The 14,454-nt window shown below is 41.6% G+C and overlaps 2 long non-coding RNA genes across 2 annotated transcripts in view; one reads left to right on the top strand and one right to left on the bottom strand.

The window, feature by feature from the left end:
- Positions 1–765: 765 nt before the first annotated feature.
- Positions 766–2,828, bottom strand: LOC130062808 (uncharacterized). Its single transcript, NR_185306.1, has 2 exons — positions 2,432–2,828; positions 766–1,184 (listed from the first exon to the last, which is right to left on the bottom strand). It is a non-coding gene; the product is annotated as an uncharacterized LOC130062808 (long non-coding RNA).
- A 163-nt stretch (positions 2,829–2,991) lies between these two features.
- The window catches only part of LOC130062807 (uncharacterized), a 29,202-nt gene continuing 17,739 nt past the window's right edge, over positions 2,992–14,454 (top strand). Inside the window, exon 1 of the long non-coding RNA NR_185305.1 lies at positions 2,992–3,062. This is a non-coding gene — a long non-coding RNA (uncharacterized LOC130062807). The remainder of the gene's footprint in view (positions 3,063–14,454) is intronic.

Here is a 14,454-nt window from a genome sequence, read left to right as displayed (position 1 = left end):
GCCTGCAAGGTGTGTGTGAATGTGTGTGCGTGTGTGTCTGTGTGTGAATGTGTGTGTGTGAATGTGTGTGTGTCTGTGTGTGAATGTGTGTGTGTCTGTGTGTGAGTGTGTGTGTGTGTGTATGTGTGTGTATGTCTGTGTGTGTGTTTGTATGTGGATGTGTGTGTGAGTGTGTGTCTGTCTGTGTCTGTCTGTGTGTGTCTGTGTGTATGTCTGTGTGTGTGTGTGTGTATGTGTGGCAAGTTCCCTTACCTGAGCCATCCAGATGGCCCATTTCATGTATGATGGAATGGAACCAAATACCTTTAGAACATGTTTCTCCAAATATCCATAAAAGAAACAAACTTAAATATGATTCTTTTTCTTCCTCATTTATTTCAATAGGTCAGCCATTTCTTTACCATCCTTCTGTATGGAAATTAGGTGAGATCAAATGTTAGAGAAACTAACACTAATTGTGTAACGTGGCATTCTAAACCTCAGCATGGATAAAGACAGAGTCTCAGATAACAGCCTTGGTCTCTCCTACTTACCTATGCTGTTTAATGTGAAAAGGGCGGCATTGTCTCCATTAGGGTTATTCCTTTCTCACTGCACACAGAACCCAAAATGCATTCCTCCCAGCCCTCCTTCTTCATCGAATACTATCAAAAACAAAAGGCATGGGATTGGAGCTTTCAAAAAAAAAATAAAACTAGAAGAAAATTCTTTTAAATATCTGAAAACTTTATAAGTTTCATAAGGACAAATGAGAAACCACATTTGTTTTTGAAAGCTTTAATGTTTTATTCATCACGGTTACATTTTTTTTTCATTTACTTTAATCCTACCTTTAACTCTAAGACATTTGAGAATACTGTCAGATATTCACACACCACCATCCAGTTTTAACAGAGAGGGAACACTAGGGATAGATATCTGTTATTTTGTCTGTTAGCTTTTTTTCCATTAAAAAGAAATATTTCTTTAAAATCATATTTAAAGTCTAAGAAACCGGCAGTGTTACCGATGGGTTGGGTGAGTGACCAGCACTGAAATCCTTTGCTATGTTCTCATCAGAACTTCAGTGGATGGGATGAGGGCCTCTTTTCTATGTTCTGTGCAGCGTTTCTCTGTGCACAATTACAATACCATCTTCGGCATTTGTTTTGGGGTACAAACAACTTGTCAGCCTGGATCAAAGTCTGAAAGACAAATGTTTGTTTTTCTTTACATTGGTATTTAAAATCTGAGATGTATTATCTTTTCTTCAATTATTTGCTATTAAAGTATCATGGTACATAATTTTAGATAAACAATCGGTAGTCTTATATATAGTATTAATTTAAGCTTCTGCTTAAAACCTTTTTTAAAGTGTCCCATAAATGAAGTAATTGTATTTATGCAACTATTTGGGTTTTCTGTTGGAGTTTAAGTCTTTCCTGCTGGGATTCATAAAAAAGGATTCTTCCTTTTCTATTTTACCAAAAGGATTGTGTTTAAATGGCTACCTACATGTGATGATACCCTAATTCAATAAATAAAGTTAGAGCAAGATTTTTGTACTTCAAAGAATGCGTTTGTGTTTTTCTATGGATAGATTTAACTGCATGTTTCCCCCTAGACAAACACTTAGCTCTTTCTAGGTTCTCATTTTAAGGCTTGCTTTTTATGAATTGGTAGTATTTGATCCCCCCCCCAATACTATGACTATAAACTTTAAAGCTAATTTTTAAAAACCTTCAGGACTACTTTAATAGTGACATGTTTAATTGTTGATTCTTATTTCTTGATCAAGGTAGTGGACCAAGCTTGAGAGTTTTCAGTTTTTCAAAATGGAGATCACGAGTCAGAGAGCCGTTTTCAGATGAAGCGTAATGATTCCTACCATTGTGTGTTCAACCCTGTTAACCATTAAGCATCGCGACCTCTCCACACTTGAGTGTAGGAGAGAGCATAAACAACGTTTTATGTACCTGCTTCCTACGGAAAAATGAAACCCGAGTTTCTCACCTAAGTCTTGAGCTCACATATATGCTCATGTTAAGGTAATTTGTGTAATAAATCAACCCTATTTGGCTTGTCTGCTCTATGGTTGGCTAAGCGAATGAGTACCACCTCATTAGGGAACATCTGGTGACTAATTTTCACCTGGTTTGAATAAGTGAGTTTTACACTGAGATGTTATCACATCATTAATAAAACATCACTGTGCATCTTATTCCTCTCCTCAACCCACCTGTAGAATTTTTTCTTGGGGGTAACGGGACTTTTGCTAAAATGTAATTGCATTTACTCTTACAAAGACAATTTCCACCCTCTTAAAACAGTGTAAAAGGTCTCATGCTGTGCTTGCACACCATAGGAAAAAATATGTTGCTGTGTGTAATTCTGAATTCACTTGAGATTTTCCAAGATGGGCAACCCCTACCTTTAGGTAATTGAAACTTACTTGGAAAGGATTGGGAAAGTGCATGTCTCTGCTTGCACGCTCCAGTATTAAACATGAATCTCAACGGACAATAAAAATGACGTGCTTGGTTGGAGACATGGCAGTGCATTGGAGCATTCATCCAGAGGCAAAGCCAGTAGAAAGATTCAGAGAGCCCAGGCTGCTCCGAAATACCAAGATCGTTGAGCAGGTGGGTACCTGGGAAAAAAATGTCCAGGAAGGCCTCCTGGCAGCCAGGATCCGGAGTACCCAGGGATGGGAGAACTCCCCTCCGGCCTGAAAACCACTTAGACCCTCGGACCGCGCCACTCGCCAGGGTTTCGGAGGACTCCAGCCAGCATCGCTGCCCGCCTGCTGGTCAGGAACGCCCGGGCTCGCGCATTTTGCCGCGCGGCCGCTGCCGCAGGCGGTGGCTGTCGCGAACCTTGCCGTGTCGTGGCGCTCCGGAGCTGCGCCGGCTGCAGCCGTTGCTGGCCGGGCGGAGGCGCGGCCGGTCCCGTCGGGGCGGGGCCGGGGCGGGGCGTCCGGCCGCGCGGCAGGTGTGGCCGCGCGGAGGTGGCACAGCCCGCGGCGCCTCCGACCTGCGCACAACGCGGGACGCAGCGGCGCGCGCGGGGTGCGGAGGCCGCAGGTAAGCGGGCCCTGGCGCGCGGGGAGCCACCCGGGGGTTGGGGGAACCAAGGGACGGGGCGGCTCGGCGGCGCGCGTGGGGAGCGGAGGCGCGGTCCCGCACAGTCACCCGCGCTCGGCTACACGCCCGGGCCGCGCGCGATCCTCGAGCGCGCAGGGAAGCCGAACTCGGCTTGTGAGCCGGAGCTCTCTCCGCCGGGGACTCCCCGCGTTGCCCACGCACCGTTTCAAACTCCCGATGCTTTGGAAACATCCCGGGAGCTCCTCCGGTGGAGTGCACAGAAATGAGGCGTGCGGTGAAAACCCACAGCCGAGGATTCGTTTGTTTTCAGTTCGTACGGAGGGAAAAGGATGAAGGATGTTCGTCAGCTCCTGACCCTTCTCTCCGCGACCCTCTTTTGGAAGGCCCAGCTCCTCGGGAGACAGCTCCTGCTGGGTTTCCAGAGCCAGGCAGTGGCCCCGTAAAGGCAGCGAAACAGGCTCAGGTGGCCTCCTAAAGAGCTTCTCCCGGACCGGGGACAGCTTTGTCCCTGCCTTGAGGGCAATAGCGCTCAGAACCTGCACCTAGGGTTAGAGCTTTGGCTCAACCCCGACACCCTCCTGCTTGGGGACTTCTGGAATCAGAATCCGGTCTTTCAGCTTCCTCGCTGAAATCCTGGCACCTTTGAAGTGGAATTAGGGGGGAAGTAGGGTTTTTTTTTTTTTTTTTTTTTTTTTTTTTTTTTGGTGCGGGCGTTTATTACCTGTGGATTAAAATGCTTGTCGAGCGGAAGTTTCGACAGCGCTCAGTTTTATAATTTGTTTTGAGGAAGTTTTGGTTGACTTGATTTTTGTTTTAAGTGATTTAAAAGTGACGGTCGACTTTAGGTTTATTGAATTTCGTGTTTGGAAGAAGGGGGGCTAACTTTTTAAGTTGCTTTCCACTGCTATTCTGGTTATGTTTCAGTATCTCCAGAGGCAGTTCTTTAGGGAATTTATCTTGATTTTTATTACCAGGAAAGGATTAAAATAATAGTGTGTAATTGTCCCCCACCAAAGAAGTAACATGATTAGCCCTTTTCCTCTGTAACTTGTATAGGACCTCTTGAAAACTAGGTTGAGCCCCCAAATAAGCATTTTTGGTTTGTGTTTAATAGACTGTTTTTGCGGAAGGGGGTGGGCTTTATGAAAACGTTTTCTTTACATTATATTAGGTCTTTATTTTATATGTAGGCATTGTTTTCATGATGTGAGAGAAAGAAAGAACCCTGGAAAGTATCTAGAAGGCTCTTGGTGAAGTTTTATAAGTTCTGAAGAGCATGAAGTAGTGACCAGATCCTTGCCGGACAGTGTGGACTTGGCATATTTTAAATAGGGTATTACGAGATGAAAACTACAAGACATTTACTGTTTGAACATCTTTATAAAAAATGGAAGTGGAAAGAAAAATGGAGAGCAAGAAAACTTTTTTTTGTGTGTGTTATCATTTTTCCCCCTCATTTTGAAATCAGTTTTCTTGATTTGCCCCGGAACTGAAACTATATTAAATACAGTAGTTAACTATTTAGGGTAATTACAGAACATTAATTATTAACTTTAACAATAATTTTCTTCAGTGATAGGTTTTTGTTGAGTGTGCTTTGCTGGAAATCCTGACGCCTTGAGGTTAGATATCATTACATTTTCCCATAATCGCCACTATTGTCTTACTTGTGTCTTAAATATTTTTAGCATCTGAACATTGTAGGGGCTCTTAAGTCTAAATGTAAAAAGGGGAAAATGTAGCCTGATTACTAACATTTTAGGGATAATATGTAGAATTAAAAGGCAATATGGAATTTAAAGACATTTTAGGATAGATAATTCTCTAATCATAAACAGGAAAGGGCTAATAATAATTCTTTAAAACATCTTCTTGCTGTATCTAATGGCTATGACTAGTTGCTTAAAAAGTAACCCCCAGATGTCACAAAAGTTTTAAAAAGTGATAAACTTTGTTATTACATAGTTTTGTAATGTAGAAAAACAAAAACAAAAACCTCTTGCTGAATCTAGCTAGAGTAGATGCAGTTAAGTTAAAAATAAAAAGGTAAAATTTGATCTTTTCACTAGGGGCTTTTAAACAATGACAATGAATTATATAGAAAGTAAATCAGTTATTTAATCTGTCCATGTAAGTACCCTGATGTGCTTGCTATATTTGCAGAGTCTCAGGCTGTTCTTTTTACATTTCAAATGTTAACACTCTTTTCTGGTCCCCCCCCCCATCGTATCCCCTCTCCCCCTGCTTCTATGAGGGTGCTCTCCCACCTACCCACCCACTCCCTCCTGCCTCCCTGCCCTAGCATTCTTCTACACTGGGGCATCGAACCTTCACAGGACCAAGGGCTTCTCCTCCCACTGATGCCCCACAAGGCCATCCTCTGCTACATTTGTAGCCGGAGCCATGCCTTGCTTTTCTGTGTGGGAAACTCTGGGATATTTTGTGTGTGTGTGTGTGTGTGTGTGTGTGTGTGTGTATAAACTCATAATCAGGAGGAGGTTTGAGATGAGCAGGGAAGTAATACACATGGGTATGGGGGAAATCTGTGTTGACTTCAGGGGTAAAGAGGTTAAAAGGTAGAGTTAGTTTAGGGTCAAGATTTACTTGTTGATTCTCTAGCATTTTCAACTTTATTGTGTAATCAACATTTTAAGCAATATAGAGTTATAGCGTGCATGATAGCAGAGGGTGGAACCTCTTCCAAAACCCTTGAAACCTTGGTCCTGGTTTTATCAAATATGTCCTGTTTCGTATTTTCTAGCTGATCCTAGCTATTGAGCACTTGAAGCCAACTTACAAATTACACAGAATTCACTAAGTGATTTCTATGTTAAAAGAAATACTCTTTTGAGACACCATTATTTTAATATCACAAATAGCACCGATATTTTGAGCAAAACAACAGTTCTAGTAACTTAAAAATACAATTTACATTGACTGTCAGTGCTCATACTATGCTATTCATTGGCCCACTTCCGTTCCCTGCTTGCGATGCCTCTGACACAGCATTCTGGTGTTAGAAACTGGGGGGTTGGGGGCGTTAAGAAAACAAGCAATGGGTGTCGATCCTCTTTCTACCCCATAAGCCTGAGTTTTCACGACACAGATTCACAAGAAGTCTGAGAGTCTAACCCACAGCCCTTTACTGAGTTTGAGAAAAGACAGTAAAGACAAGAGTCAGCTCTGCCATTTGCAAAGTGGAAGTTAGTTTGCCACAGCAAATCCAGCCCGTGGACTCTCCTAGTCCTGTCCAACTCAGCTGTACTTCCTTGCCAGGGGCATAACAACTGGAGTTAAAAGACTCATACCCAGATGGGGAAATTAGGGCCTTTTGTGTATAGGCTGTAGCCTTATTGAAGCTGCTTTCAAAGTAATTGGGACGAAATCAAGACATAGTATGATTTAATTATAAGTCCTCTAGGGTAGATAGTGTGTAGGAGTCTGTGGCTCAGGAATACATTTAGACTTTTCACTTACTTTGAGTTGTTTACAGTTCATGTTGTAGTGTGTGTGTGTGTGTGTGTGTGTGTGTGTGTGTGTGGAGAGAGAGAGAGAGAGAGAGAGAGAGAGAGAGAGAGATTCATATGATTCGGAAGATGGAAAAAACAAAGTTTTCTTCTGCTGAGGTAATTCTTTTATGGATTGTCTTCATTACGTTTTAAGTTGATGCCATTTAGTGGGGTTGCTGGTGGGAGAAACCTACTATGTTTAAAAGCCAGTCTAACCTGACAATCGATACCTTCAATTATCTCCGTCCATTTCAGGTAGACTTTGACCATGTTAGTAAGCTGAATGTGTGTGGGATAACCTAAGAGAATTCAGCCCTGAAAGTCATGCCCCAGAACATGTGGGCCAAGTGATTTTTTCTCATTGATTTAAATATGACATTCAATGTCTAGTCGAGACCACTATTTCTATACCTCTAAATTGAAAATTGTTTAGAATTTTCTAAACTATAGGTTTTACTATAGGCAAGGGACCGATAGCTCAGAGTCCCACGGATGAGAGCTACCACCTAACACAACCTGAGATTGCTGAATTATGGTGCACCAGTGCACGTTCCCTTTCACAGGTCACTGTTGAGTCACGCGTGGAGCTTGTTAACTGTTTCCTGACTTAAGCCTGGCCGCTTAGTGGTCATCTCAACCCCAGTTATTAAATTCTTTTGTGAGTCTTAAATACCAACAGTGAATTTGCTTTGCACCCTCAAAGCCCTGGGTCCAATCCCCAGCACTGAAATAAAGCAAAACCAGATTAAAATGTGAGTGGTTGGATGGAGGTCTGAGCTCTTTGGCTCTACAGGTGAGTGGAGCCTTTTAAAAAACGAGAACTCCAGTAGCTTTAGCCAGAACTTTCACGTTCCTGCTGGTCATTCTGTTGCTTGGTGATTCCTGTCCTTTCCTGTCCTGTCCTGTGCCATAACTCAAAACTGGCTTTCCTTTTTTTCTTTTGTTTTAATGGATAGAGCGTGGAACTTAATTAAACTTAAAAAAAAATTAAACAAGTAAATCCCAGTTTTCATCCTGACTTCAGTAACTCTGAAACACCACTCTACACCCGACAGATAGCCTCCAATGACAGATTAAAGCCCTCAGGACTGTTGTTATTTTTTTGTCTTTGGAGATGGGATTAGGATGAGGTTTTATGTGCAAGCAAAGGAAAAGTTTGGATTGCATTTCAAAGTAACAGATAATAGTTCTGCCTCGATTGGTGCAGGATGTCTAGCTTCCATTTGCTTTTAGTAATGAAGCAGTTAGAATTTTATAGCATTTTAATTCCTGGAGACAAATTTCTAGTTTTATATAAAAGGGAAATTTCATTAAGTCCTCTTGATCTTATTAAATATTTAGTCAAATTAACCCAAAGATGGAGTTTGTGTGTGTGTGTGTGTGTGTGTGTGTGTGATTTATCACTTTCAACCACCAGTAACTGAGAATATTTTGATGAAAAAAGAGAAATAAATGAAAATAAAATGAGGAAAATGTAAAATCCAGACCAATTGGATTAATTTGTAAAGTACTAAATCTTCAAGATGATTTTTCCTGTTTGAGGATTTTCAGGTTCTGGTGAAATGCCCATGTAGCCAAAATAATGACAAAGACGATGAATTTGAGAGATCTACTTTCCTTTATGATAAATGTATTGGATAATTTTTCAAAGCTGATGTCCAGAATTTTCTGTTTCATTTAACACTTGATCAAAACAATAAATAAAAAAAGGGAAAAGTAAGTCCAAGTTAAGAAAAAAAAATTATTTAAAGGCCTGTCCTTGTTTTGAAGAATTCATTTTACCAATCACTAGTGTTAATATTTTTTTCTTTGTTCTTTTTTTAAATTTTTTTTGTTTTACAAAATTTAACTAAATTACAAGCAGTAAGAAAACTACTTATTTAGAAATAATTGGCAAGTTGACAGGCTTTAGCACTAATTAGCTAAGCTAAAAATAACGTATGCTGGAAATACTAAAATATCAAAACAGCTTGTCATTGTTATTCACTTGTAGTTCAGAACGCATCTCCAGATATTAACTCACACTCATACAGAATGGCCTTCTGGGGCCAGAGCATCAATATCACCCAAAGCTGTTTGTCAAAGTCGAGTAAAATATGTGTTTTGTCTGTCTTAGTTGCCAGAGCAGTACCAACTGCAGAGTTGCCTGTGTCTTCCGATCGTCTTCTGTGCCCTGTGCTTTGTGTGCACTATGGGAGACCTTCTCCACAGTTCTCAGGATTTGGCTGCCATGGTCTTTTTATTTTACAGACTAGAAAACTGGCCTGGAAAGATTAAAGATTTCAGAAATCTCCAGAATGGTGCAGTCTGTGTTTCTTATCTCATCTCTGCTTTTAATTTGCTGTATATCATGATATTTAAGCAGATACTGTGATTTTTTTTTAAGGTTGGTTTGAGAATCACTGTGTCATAGTGTGTGTGTGTGTGTGTGTGTGTGTGTGTGTGTGTGTGTGTGTGGTGTGGTGTGTGTGTAAGTGCACGTGCACCCGTATTCTTTCTTAAATCTTAGAATTGGTTCAAGCCTCATGTCCATGCCCATGGAGGTATAGGAGAGACTACTCTAAGCATTAACTTATGACCCAGAGGTGAAGTGTTAGGTTAGGGAAGCAAGTCTGCTGGTTTAGATGGATTATAAACTGTCTCTGCTGATCATTCCAGGAAAAACATGGAACAATTTTCTCCTGAACCTTAACGAATGAATAAAAGGATTACTACCACCACCACCACCACCACCACCACCACCACCACCACCACCACCAGCAGCAGCACCTCCCCCTCCCCCTCCTCTTCTTCTTCCTCCTTCTCCTCTTCCTCCTCTTCTCCCCCTCCTCTTCCTCTTCCTTCTGGTACTTTGAAAGTTCTAATGTCGGTGTGGGTTAGATATAGTAGCAGGGCTGGCTCAGTGTGTAAAGGTGCCCATCACCGCTGATGTTCTCAGTTCTGTCCCAGAGCCCATATGGTGGAAAGAGCAAACTGACTGACCTTTGACTGTCACATGTGTGTTAACACACATACAAAAGCACACCCCGACTTTCAGGCCCTCTACGACTTGAATTTAAGCTCTCTTCTGTGTCTTCCCACTGGTATCTATCTGAGACAAGAAGCTGACAAGTTAGTTTGTATTTTGTGGTGGGTAAAGGTCTTGTACAAGCATAAAGACCCCCTTCAAAGTTAACGTGCTGTTTTCTTTGGAAACCAGTGTGGGGGACATGGTAAGACAGCAGAAGTATCTGAAGAGTGGGCAGAGTTTGCAGACTAAGTGAAGCAATAATCACATTACAGAGAACATTAATATAGATGAATATTAAAAATATTTGTGTGGAGAGAGGTTCAAAGGTCAAAATAAAAGTGTTAAAATATTAGGGGATTTAAATTTTAAAATATAAATATAGAATATGCTTCATAGCATATAAATGACATTTAGACAGCAAAAATATTAGAACTTTAGGGTATCTGTTGGATCACAGTGAATATATTCCAGGAAAGCAAAGTCTCTGAGAACATGAGAGGTGGGCTTTAGGAAAAACATTCCAAGGACAGCCATCCCTACACAAAAGAATATCCCAAAGTGGTTTGCAGATGGGATGACATTGTGTTTACTATGGAAATTAGGGGATACACAAATTTATAGCACTGAGAGAAAACACTGGAACAAACAATACAGTATCAGAAATGGAATTTCCAGAGTGCAAGTACCCGGCATTCTAGAAAATAACACCGGATTATGCACGGTCATCTATGGGGATGAGCAGAGAAAGGAGCAGGGTGCTCATTAGCTTCCAGGACTGCTCAGTCTGAGCGGCAGGCTGCTGGAAGGTTGCTGTGGCCGGCTGGTCGGCCTCAGCGTGTATAAATATAGCACTCCACACTACCCCTCATGGCTTCCAGTCAGACGTTAGGGACTGTACACAGACCTCAGACTCCAAAGCCATGAATTCCAGTGCCAGCTCAGCACTTAACTCCCTTCTGTATGTGTTGCCTTGGACAAAACTTAAAGCTCTCTGCCCTGCCGTACTCATTTCTTAAATGAGATTAAGCTGAACTAATGCCTTTCGCACAGAGACTATCAAAAAGAGCTCACATATGTGCAAGTTGTGTACAGGCACAGTTTGGCTCTGTAGCAGAGGAGGAGTCTTTCGGAATTACTTCTGAGAAAGAAAGTGGACAAAAGGACAGACTTGTGTTTTTCATTCCTTTCACTGTTAAAGTTTTTGAGCCTTCAGGAAGTCATCTGAATTCTAGGTTTCCTACCTAGAGTCTGTAGATCATGGGGAGTCTGGATAGAATTCGGGAGTCACGGGTTGGTAAGCTGTAAAAATTACATTGACGTTTACTAATCTCTAATTGAAATTTAGGACTTTGACACGTTTACCGTAACTGTGGTGACTGTCGGGAGTGGATTTGGATACTTTAATTTCATATTACAGTTATTCCTGATACTTGAAATGATTTATGTATCACATACCTTGGACATTATGGTAACCATGAGAATTGGTATTAGACCTGTGTTGAATCTATTAATAAAGAATTACATATAGGTGTTGCAGTAAAATTATAAAAAAAAAATTTCTTTTATCCTGCACTAGATCTGGCACTGTAGGGCCTCATGACATCTGTTTGATATTTTCATCTCAGTCAGCAAAGCGTCTCACCTGCTTTGCTCCATCCTGTATCACGCTGCTGATGGCTACTCTCTGAGCCTGGCAACAGTATCTACCCATCTAGTTCCCAAGGCAGGTTGCCACCATGCCAGACATATACATCTCAATTTTGTGGCACGGCCCAATGTGTCCAGCCACCACACACTCTCTTGAACTCAATTAAATCGCCACATGAAAGAACACACAACACAATAACCTCTGATCCAATTGATAAGATATAATTGCCCACCTAGACATACAAAGCCCTGTACACATCCATCCCTTAAGAATATTCATAACAACCTGTAAATGTGCAGAGAGGAATCTTAACATCTGCCTCCATGTTCTCTCCACTGCTCCTCCTTCTCTGTCTCCTCCTCCTCTAAAACTTTTCTCCCCCCTATTATTCCCTCTCGTCCAATGACAGGCCTTGTTCTATCTTGTACCTGCTTACACCTGAGTAAAGACATCATCCTACATATAGGGACTTGAGGCAACTCAGTAAGTAGGTAGAAAGTGCTTGCCTTTTAAGCATAAAGACCCCAGTTCAAATCCCAGAACTCACATTAAAAAAAAAAGAAAGAAAGCCGGAACAACAGTACATGTTTGTAATCTTAGCACTTGGGAGGCAGAGGCAAGAGGATCCCGAGTCCAAGGCCAGCATGAGTTGCATGGTGAGAACTTGTCTCAAAATAAAATTAAAAAAAAATGAAATCTCTTAGTATTGTAATATAATAAAAACAGTGACTTGTGTGATGCAAGGCATGTGTTTCATTCTGTTGTCCAGGAAAGCACCATTTCTGTCTGTCTTGAAAGCAGGTCAAACTGTGCCAGCCTGCTCAGGACTGAAGGCCATAGTTGAATGGCAAGGGACACACACACAGCCTTGTGTTAATATCTTCTGGACACCTAGACAGTGCCTGAATAGGGACCATCAGAGAGCTTATCTGGAAACACATACAAAAGGCAGATGTTTGCATTTTACTTTTAAATTTCCTATACTTGACGTAGTTCATTTCACCCATAAAAGGGACAGTGACTGAGACCACTCTGCCCCCAGGGACCTTTGCTCAGCTCTCAGTCACAGCACTGACTAGACCCTTAATAAAACATATCTGTCCTCAGCTGCTTTAGTCTGAAGTCTTGGTCTTGTGCCATATTCTCTGCTGACTTAGCACCTTTTAAGACATAATGAGAAGGTTGTTCTGGGCTATCTTTTGCGGCCACTGTTGGCATCAAAAGTCGTCCCTTCCCATTCCACTTTATGTTTTAAAGAAATGGGATTCATCTACAAAGCACAGCAAATAAGATAGTATTTAATGTCTACACCATGTTCATCTCAAGTGAATGGGCATTTGAGGCTCCTTAATCACAGAAATTTAGAGGAATGGTCATCTTGGGAATTGGCATTGTTCTTCATTTTGTTTGACCATGGTGGCCTTACCATTGAGAAAGCATGTGTTCAAGTTTTTGATAACATGGAACAACCGTAAGCCCCATGTACTTCTTCTGGGGCTGAGAAGATGGCTCAGTGGGCAAGCACACTTATTATGGAAGCAAAAGGACATGGGTTTGAATCCTCAGCAACCACATAAAAAACCTTACCTGGCATGGTCATGAGTACTTGTAAGTCCAGTGTTATGGATAGGAGGATCTGGGTAGCGTTCTCTCCAGCCAGGTTAGTCTAAAGACTGGCTTTGTGTTTAATGGGAGATGCTGCCTTAAAAAATAAGATTAGAACCATAGAGGAAAACACCTAGCATACTTCTTGCCCTGTGCATATGTGGCCATGGGCACATGCATCTGCACACACATATACACCCACCCACCCTCACACACACACGAACATTTTTAAATCTAGAAGGCTCCAGATTCTCTTAGGGGCTAACGATTATCAAGGTCAGGGAAGGTAGGGTAATTTCCAAGGCTCCTGAAAGGGTAAATGGTAGACTGGAGAGTCTATAAATGGCTAATCTTGCTTTCTAACACAGTAACCTTTCTTGGGAGTGTTTTCTACAAAGTCATTCATAGGATCCACTGGTCACATTCCTTGTGAAAGCTGGACCAGTATATTTTACTTATTAAAGATTTTAAATGAAGCTCACTTTAAAAGCACTCGATGCCCTTGCAGAGGACTTGAGTTCAGTTCCGAGCACCCACATGGATGCTGATAGCCACCCTTACCTCCAGTCTCAGGGGATCTGATGTCCTCTTCCGGCCTCTGTGGAAGCCAGGCACTCATGTGATGTGCAGGCAAACACAGAGGTGAATACATCTCTGCCATATTCTGCAAGTATGAAGTTGAAGGACAACGGCTTCCGTTCATTATTTATGAGAAGGGTGTTCTAAATGCTTCACATAAAGCAGACCAGGGCTCACAACAACCCATCCATCCAAGCAGGCATTCTTACCCTCTCTGTTTTACAGATGGGAGGACTCTGCAGCATGGGCTCTCGGCCTTGGTACTCCTCACATCTTAGCCGGGTTATTGATTGTAAAAGGGAGATGGGCCCATCCACTGTACAGTGTTTAGCACCATTCCTGTCTTCCTCTCAGTTTTGCCAACCAGGAATACCCTGGCTAAGCCAGGCATCCCTTGAATTGCTCCTGGTTGAGAATTACTGTTGTAAACCTGTAACAGAAATGTACGTTCTCGAAAGACTGTCTTAGTGACTTTTACAGTGACTCATGGTTGTGACTGGACAAGTTACACATTGCAGACCCTGTGTCTGCACATCAGAATGCACTTGCGTGGGGGCAGATAAGAGCTAAACCTGACCCACATTACTATTTTGTAGCATTTCCTCATGTCGCTTCTAGTGAGAGCCAAAGGCCACAAGTTTTGATCTGCTTTTAACTTCTTTTAATTGCCCCCAATTCATGTATTGTTTCTTTTTAATATTTCCCCTTGGACTTGACCCATCAAACACACAGACAGGCTTACTTTTCTCTGTGTAACAGAGAACTTAACATATCTCAGTTGCTTCACAGTAAGGATTTATGTCTCAGCCAAGACCAAACAGCTGCCAAGAAAAACATACCCAGTAATGAATAACTCACAAAGATTTGGTAAAGAAAAAGGAAAGTTATATGATGAAGTATATTACTAAGGTATTGGGTTTTGTTTATTCAGTGTGATAACTTGTTAAATTCACATAAGTCAAACGAGACTGAGGTTTTTGGTCATTGTTTCTTTGTAATTTTATATTTTAGTTTCAAGAG

This window comes from Rattus norvegicus, chromosome 5 (genome assembly GCF_036323735.1).
Source record: "Rattus norvegicus strain BN/NHsdMcwi chromosome 5, GRCr8, whole genome shotgun sequence".
Lineage (NCBI taxonomy): Eukaryota > Metazoa > Chordata > Mammalia > Rodentia > Muridae > Rattus > Rattus norvegicus.
The sequence above is the reverse complement of the archived record's forward strand: the minus strand, read 5'-3'. Positions and strand labels throughout refer to the sequence as shown.